Raw genomic sequence first — 8686 nt, 5'->3', positions numbered from 1 at the left:
TGATTTTGCTAGAAAGCTTTCGTTCTTCATCTAATTAGATAGTTATCTTGGAAAAGAAGCTATTCATAATTGGATCTCCTTTGAATCTTGGAAGAGGAATGAGGAGATCATGCTAGAAATGCTTTCTTACATTGGATTAGATTGGGGTTTGGATGGATATCGTGACATGTAATCCTCCCAACACTTTGATCTATGAATATGTGTGGTATAATCAGTAAACGAACTTCATCTCTTCCCATGAGCACTTAAATCAAGGAATTGGGCAATTATTCATGCTTAGAGAGATTAGATTGCCAAGGAACTGGGATCTAATCACCTAAGATTCCCAAGGAGATCAATGAATGTATTGTTTGAGGAAGAGATGAAAATGAATTTGATCTGGAGGATTATCACATCTCCTGACCCCAACGAGCTTCCCTATCTCTGATCTACCCCTTTCTTTACACTCTGCAATTTACTTCGATGCTTAACAACCCCATTCCCTTTTAATTTCTTGCAATTTAAGCTTCTGCACTTTAATTCCTACAATTTAAATTTTTGCTTCTTACATTTCGGTAATTTAATTTCAGTCCTTTGTATTTCTTGCACTTTAAGTTTCCCACCAATTTAAATTTTGCAAATCCCAATTTCAATTTCGATTTAGCTCAACTAGAATAATTCTTCAATTAACGTTGATCAACCAACCAATCCCTGTGGGTTCGATCTCACTCTATAGTGAATTTTTACGTGACGACAATCTGGTGCACTTGCCAGAAGGAAATTTGTTGTGAGAAAAGTTTTTGTGTATCAAGTTTATGGCGCCATTGCCGGGGATTAGTTTTATATTGACAATTACTAAATTGGAGGATAACTTGATTGAGCATTTTTCCTTTCTTTGTTTAATTGAATTTCAATTTCAGCTGTTTAATTTTACTTTCTACAATTTTAGTTGTTTCTCTTTATTTTTCTTTATTTCCTTACTTTCCAGCAAGCTAACCCACTAACCATTTGATAAATTGCTCTAACCATGCTAACTATACTCTATTTTAGTGGATTCTGCACTTGCTGTTTCTTGTTCTTGTTCATTGTATGACAGGTAGAAGAAGGGAAACCTTGACCTCTTTTGATAGTGAACCGGAGAGAACCTTCCTTAGATTAATGAGGGAATCAAGAGGAAAGAAGGCTATTGGTGCAGAGGAAGAGGAGGAAAATTTGGATATAAATATGGAGGATGATATGGAAAACAATCATGAAGGAGAGCTGAACAACTATGCCAGAGGAGGTGCAGCCAACCCTGCTAGACAAGAGAGGAGAGTCCTAGGCTCGTACATCAATCCAAACCCAGGAAACTGTGGTAGCAGCATTCAAAAGCCAACCATCCATGCTAATAATTTTGAATTGAAGCCTTAGCTCATCACACATGTCCAAAACAATTGTTCTTTCGGAGGAAGTGCCCAAGAAGACCCTAATCAGCATCTCACTACATTCCTAAGTATATGTGATACGGTTAAATCTAATGGTGTTCATCCTGACACCTATAGATTGCTACTATTTCTATTCTCTTTGAAGGACAAAGCATCCAAATGACTAGAATCATTTCCCAAAGAAAGCTTGACAACCTGGGAAGATGTGGTAAATAGATTCTTAGCAAGGTTCTACCCTTCTCAAATACTGAATAGACTGAGAACTGAGGTACAGACATTCAGACAGCAGAATGGTAAAACCTTATATGAATTTTGGGAGTGATTCAAAGAATTGACAAGAAAATGCCCCCTGATATGTTTAATTAGTGGGTGCAACTGCACATCTTTTATGAAGGGCTTTCCTATGAATCAAAGAAAGCTGTAGACCACTCATCTGGAGGCTCCCTTAACAAGAAGAAGACTATTGAAGAAGCCATTGATGTCATAAAAATAGTGGATGACAATGAGTATTTCTATACCTCAGAGAGAAGCAACAACAGAGGAGTCATAGAGCTGAACAACATGGATACAATCTTGGCCCAAAATAAGATGATCACTAAGCAACTACCTGAATTGACCAAGCAAATGAAGAAGAATCAGGATGCAGCCATCCATACTCAACCATCACCTCAAGGAGAGTTGGACACAGAGGAAGGAGTTAACTGAGAGGAAGCCAATTACCTTGGAAATTCATCTAGGCAAGCTCATGATCCATACTCAAAAACCTATAACCTTGGTTAGAGGAACCACCCAAACTTTGGGTAGGGAAACCAACAAAACCAAGGCTAAGATCAGAAACCTCATAACACTAACCAGTACAGTTACCAACAAACCAATCCAATATCATATCAACAACCATACAACAATTCTTCTCAGCCACCATATCAAGCCCAAGCCAATCAGCCTCAACACTCAGCTACCAATCTGCCATCTGAAGATAAGCTGTCCAGGATCGAAGCTATACTCACCAATCTTTTCAAGGAGTCTCAAGACATGAAAAATTTCAAGGAGGAAGTGAGATCCAATCTGCAAAATCAAGATGCTGCCATTCAAAAACTTGAAGCACAAATTGGATACTTGTCCAAGCAAGCCCCTGGCCTTAGCTCTTGTAATGCCACCAAGACAACTTCGAGAGAGGAATGCAAAGCTATTACCCTCAAAAGTGGAAAGGAATTGAAAGGGACCTCAAGGGAAACTCAAGACGAGGAAGCTGATGAGCGGATAATTTATATGCTTTTTGGCATTGTTTTTAGGTAGTTTTTAGAAGGATCTAGCTACTTTTAGGGATGTTTTCATTAGTTTTTATGCTAAATTCACATTTCTGGACTTTACTATGAGTTTGTGTATTTTTCTTTCATTTCAGGTATTTTCTGGCTGAAATTGAGGGACCTGAGCAAAACTCTGATAAGAAGGCTGACAAAGGACTGCTGATGCTGTTGGATTCTGACCTCCCTGCACCCGAAATGGATTTTCTGGAGCTACAGAAATCCAAATCGCGCGCTCTCAATGGAGTTGAAAAGTAGACATCCAGAGCTTTCCAGAAATATATAATAGTCCATACTTTATTCGAGATTAGACGACGCAAACTGGCGCTCAACGCCAGTTCCATGCTGCATTCTGGAGTCAAACGCCAGAAACACGTCATGAACCAGAGTTGAATGCCAAAAACACGTTACAACTTGGCGTTCAACTCCAAAAGAAGCCTCTGCACGTGTAAAACTCAAGCTCAGCTCAAGCACACACCAAGTGGGCCCCGGAAGTGGATTTATGCATCAATTACTTATTTCTGTAAACCCTAGTAGCTAGTCTAGTATAAATAGGACATTTTACTATTGTATTAGACATCCGGGATTGTATTTTTGATCCTGTGATCACGTTTTGGGGGCTGGCCATTTGGCCATGCCTGGACCTTCATCACTTATGTATTTTCAATGGTGGAGTTTTTACACACCATAGATTAAGGGTGTGGAGCTCTGCTGTACCTCGAGTTTTAATGCAATTACTATTATTTTCTATTCAATTCAGTTTATTCCTATTCTAAGATATTCGTTGCACTTCACCATGATGAATGTGATGATCTGTGACACTCATCATCATTCTCACCTACGAACGCGTGACTGACAACCACCTCCGTTCTACCTTAGACCGAGTGCATATCTCTTGGATTCCTTAATCAGAATCTTTGTGGTATAAGCTAGAATTGATGGCGGCATTCATGAGAGTCCGGAAAGTCTAAACCTTGTCTGTGGTATTCCGAGTAGGATTCAAGGATTGAATGACTATGACGAGCTTCAAACTCGCGATTGTTGGGCATGATGACAAACGCAAAAGAATCAATAGATTCTATTCCGGCATGATCGAGAACCGACAGATGATTAGCCGTGCTGTGACAGAGCATTTGGATCTTTTTCACTGAGAGGATGGGATGTAGCCATTGACAACGGTGATGCCCTACATACAGCTTGCCATGGAAAGGAGTAAGAAGGATTGGATGAAGGTAGTAGGAAAGTAGAGATTCAGAAGGAGCACAGCATCTTCATACGCCTATCTGAAATTCCCATCAATGATTTACATAAGTATTTCTATCTTTATTTTCTATTTATTTATTATTATTATTCGAAAACTCCATAACTACATATTATCTGCCTAACTGAGAATTTCAAGTTGACCACAGCTTGCTTCATACCAACAATCTCCGTGGGATCGACCCTTACTCACGTAAGGTTTATTACTTGGACGACCCAGTGCACTTGCTGGTTAGTTGTGCGAGGTTGTGAAGAAAGTGCTGAGTTATAAACGCGCGTACCAAGTTGAATGCCATTATTAGAGATCACAATTTCGTGCACCAGAAGCAGAGGGAAGTTCAAGGAAGAAGGAAGAAGCACAAACACCTGCTTCCAATCCATCAGAAGAAAAAGAAGCCCTAAGGCCATTTATCCCAAAAGCTCCTTACCCTCAATGGTTGATGAAGAATGCAAAAGACAGCCAATTCTCCAGATTCCTAGAGGTGTTCAAGAGGTTGCAGATCAACATTCCCTTCACTGAAGTATTAGAGCAAATGCCACTATATGCTAAGTTTCTGAAGGAATTAATGACTAAGAAGAGAAATTGAAAGAATGATGAAACTGTGGTTTTAACTAAAGAATGTAGTGCTATCATCCAACACAAACTGCCTCAAAAATTGAAGGACCCAGGAAGCTTCCAAATCCCCTACATTATGGGAGAAATTACAATGGAGAAAGCCTTATGTGATTTAGGAGCCAGCATAAATTTGATGTTCTTAACAATGATGAAAAGAATGAAGATTGAGGAAGCTAAAACAACAAGAATGGCTCTCCAATTGGCAGACAGGTCATTCAAATTCCCTCATGGAATAGTAGAGGACTTGTTGGTGAAGGTGGGAGACTTCATTTTCCCTGCTGACTTTGTGGTGTTGGATATGGAGGAAGAAGCCAAAGCTTCAATAATCTTGGGAAGGCCATTTTTATCCACTGCTGGGGCCATCATTAATGTCCAAAAGGGTGAACTTACCCTTAGGTTACATGATAAGAAAATGGTGTTTAATGTGTTCAAGGCCATGAGCTACCCACAGGAGTCACTAGGAGAATGTATGAGGTTGGATGCAGTGGACATTGTGGTGTAAGAAACATTTGAAGAAACACTTGAAGAAGTGACAGAAGAGGATTCCACACTAGGCATTGAGGTTGCTGATATCAAAGCTGCTGAAGTGCCCATCCCAAGCACACCAGAGGAAAGGAAAAAGGAGAAAGAAGCACCCAAACTTGAACTTAAAGCACTACCTGCCACCCACAAGTATGCATACTTGGGAAGTGATGAAAGCTATCCAGTAATAATCAATTCTTCCCTCAGTCAAGAACAAGAGGAAGAGCTAATCAAAGTACTGCAACAGCACCAAAATGCTATTGGATGGACTCTTGCTGATTTAAAAGGGATAAGTCCTTCCATGTGTATGCATAAGATTCTGTTGAAAGAAGATGCAAAGCCTTCCATCCAACCCCAAAGAAGGTTAAACCCAGCCATGAAATAAGTGGTGCAAAAGGAGGTTATGAAACTGTGGCAAGCAGGGGTCATCTACCCAATCTCAGATAGCCCTTGGGTAAGCCCTATCTAGGTAGTTCTAAAGAAAGGAGGAATCACTGTTGTGCCAAATGAAAGGAATGAATTGATACCAACAAGAACAGTGACTGGATGGCGCATGTGCATAGATTATAGGAAGCTCAATGAAGCCACAAGGAAGGATCATTTCCCTCTGCCCTTCATGGATCAAATGTTAGAGAGACTTGCTGGACATGAGTATTATTGCTTCTTGGATGGATACTCAGGTTACAATCAGATTGTAATGGACTCTAAAGACCAAGAGAAGACTTCTTTTACTTGCCCCTATGGTGTTTTTGCATATAGGAGAATACCCTTTGGATTGTGCAATGGACCTGCAACATTCCAAAGGTGCATGTTCTCCATATTCTCTAACATGATTGAAAGATTTATAGAAGTGTTTATGGATGATTTTTCTATATTTGGAGACTCATTTTCTAAGTGCCTGCAGCACCTTGCTCTGATGCTAAGGAGATGTCAAGAAACCAACCTGGTTCTAAACTGGAAAAAGTGCCATTTCATGGTCATTGAAGAGGTGGTTCTTGGGCACAAGATCTCCATAAAGGGCATTGAGGTGGACAGGACCAAGGTGGAGGTAATTGAGAAATTACCCCCACCTTGCAATGTCAAGGCAATTAGAAGCTTTTTAGAGCATGCTGGCTTTTAGAGAAGGTTTATCAAAGATTTTTCAAAAATAGCTGATGGTGTGGAAGACGATCCAACACAAAACTCACCAGCAAGTGTACCGGGTCGCATCAAGTAGTAATAACTCACTTAGAGTGAGGTCGATCCCACAGGGATTGAAGTATTGAGCAATTTTAGTTTAGTGGTTGATTTGAGTGATTTGTAATTGACAGAAGCTAAATTTCATGAATTGTAAAAGGAGAGGGGAGAATTGCAGTAAATTAAAGAGAACAGAAAGTAAAAGTGCTGAATCTTAAAGAACAAGTAAAGTAAATAACAGAAACTTAGAGTGCAAGAAATGTAAATTGCAGAAGTTTGGAGTGCAAGAAATGTAAATTGCTTAAATGATAAAGGGATCAGGGAGTTGGGATTTGCAGAGATTTAACAAGGAAAAGTAAATTGCAACAAGCAGAAGAGTAGAGGATGACTTGAATTGAAATAGATCTCAAACAGAAAAGTAAATTAGCTTGAAGAAGCATTCATCAGATGAACTAAAAGGAATATGCAAGATCTCAGGGGTCAAGAGACTAGAAAACTAAGTATAGATCTCACTGCCTTCCTTGATCCAACTCAAAGAACAATTGCAAGCAAATTAAAGATCAAGACAGTAAAGAAACTTGAATTCAAATCACCAATTCTTGAATTATGCAGAGAAAGGAACAAAGAGATCTCACGGTGAGATTGAGACAGAATTTCCTCAATTCTCAACCCAAGACTCAAGCTAAGTGTATCGAAAAGGAAAATAAGAAAACTCAAAGGAAGAGAACTCAATTCTACCTCCCAATTCAAAGCTAAAGTTCAAAGAAAATGAAAATTCAAAACAGAAGCAAAATTAAAATGAAAAAAATTCTCAAATCAAAATTAAAAAAAAGGGTCCCCTCTACAGCTAACTAACATCTATTTATACACTTCCTAATTTGGATCTAAGAATTTGGGTGGGTGATGAGCGGATAATTTATACGCTTTTTGGCATTATTTTTAGGTAGTTTTTAGTAGGTAGTATATACTTTTTAGTATGTTTTTATTAGTTTTCATGAAAAATTCATATTTCTGGACTTTACTATGAGTTTGTGTATTTTTTTGTGATTTTAGGTATTTTCTGGCTGAAATTGAGGGATCTGAGAAAAAATCTGATTCAGGCTAAAAAAGGACTGCTAATGCTGTTGGATTTTGACCTTCCTGCACTCGAAATGGATTTTCTGGAACTACCGGAGTTCAATTGGCACACTCTCAATTGCGTTGGAAAGTAGACATTTAGGGCTTTCCAGAAATATATAATAGTCCATACTTTGCTCATAGATAAACGACGTAAACTGGCGTTTAACGCCAGTTCTATGTTCTATTCTGGCGTTAAATGCCAGAAACAGGTTACAAGTTGGAGTTAAACGCCCAAAACAGGTTACAACCTGGCGTTTAAATCCAGAAACAGCCTAGGCACGTGAAAAGCTCAAATCTCAGCCCCAGCACACACCAAGTGGGCCCCAGAAGTGGATTTCTGCACTATCTATCTTAGTTTACTCATTTTCTGTAAACCTAGGTTACTAGTTTAGTATTTAAACAACTTTTAGAGATTTATTCTATATCTCATGACATTTTTAGATCTGAACTTTGTACTCTTTGATGGCATGAGTCTCTAAACTCCATTGTTGGGGGTGAGGAGCTCTGCTGTGTCTCGATGGATTAATGCAATTATTTCTGTTTTCTATTTAAACACGCTTGTTTCTATCTAAGATATTCATTCGCACTTTAATATGATAAATGTGATGATCCATGATACTCATCACCATTCTCAATCTATGAACGCATGCCTGACAACTACCTCCGTTCTATCTTAGATTGAATGAGTATCCCTTGGATTCCTTAATCAGAGTCTTCGTGGTATAAGCTAGAATCCATTGGCAGCATTCTTGAGAATCCGGAAAGTCTAAACCTTGTCTGTGGCATTTCGAGTAGGATTCAGGGATTGAATGACTGTGACGAGCTTCAAACTCACAAGGGTTGGGTGTAGTGACAGACGCAAAAGGATCAATGGATCCTATTCCAGCATGAGTGAGAACCAACAGATAATTAGCCGTGCGGTGATAGCGCACCTGGACCATTTTCACTGAGAGGACGGATGGTAGCCATTGACAACGGTGATCCACCAATATATAGCTTTCCATAGAAGGAACCTTGCGTGCGTGAAGAAGAAGACAGGGGGAAAGCAGAGATTCAGAAGACAAAGCATCTCCAAAACTCCAACATATTCTCCATTACTGCATAACAAGTATTATTTAATCCATGCTTTTTATTACTACCAATCAAAACTGAGAATTATTATTATCCTGACTAAAAATTACAAGATAACCATAGCTTGTTTCAAGCCAACAATCTCCGTGGGATTCGACCTTTACTCACGTAAGGTATTACTTGGACGACCCAGTGCACTTGCTGGTTAGTGGTAC

The 8686-nt window shown here is 39.2% G+C and overlaps 1 non-coding gene across 1 annotated transcript; it reads right to left on the bottom strand.

The window, feature by feature from the left end:
* Positions 1 to 1656: 1656 nt before the first annotated feature.
* On the bottom strand, positions 1657 to 1763 carry LOC112704685 (small nucleolar RNA R71). Its single transcript, XR_003155297.1, has one exon. It is a non-coding gene; the product is annotated as a small nucleolar RNA R71 (small nucleolar RNA).
* Between the last annotated feature and the right edge of the window lie 6923 nt (positions 1764 to 8686).

This window comes from Arachis hypogaea, chromosome 7 (genome assembly GCF_003086295.3).
Source record: "Arachis hypogaea cultivar Tifrunner chromosome 7, arahy.Tifrunner.gnm2.J5K5, whole genome shotgun sequence".
Lineage (NCBI taxonomy): Eukaryota > Viridiplantae > Streptophyta > Magnoliopsida > Fabales > Fabaceae > Arachis > Arachis hypogaea.
The sequence above is the reverse complement of the archived record's forward strand: the minus strand, read 5'-3'. Positions and strand labels throughout refer to the sequence as shown.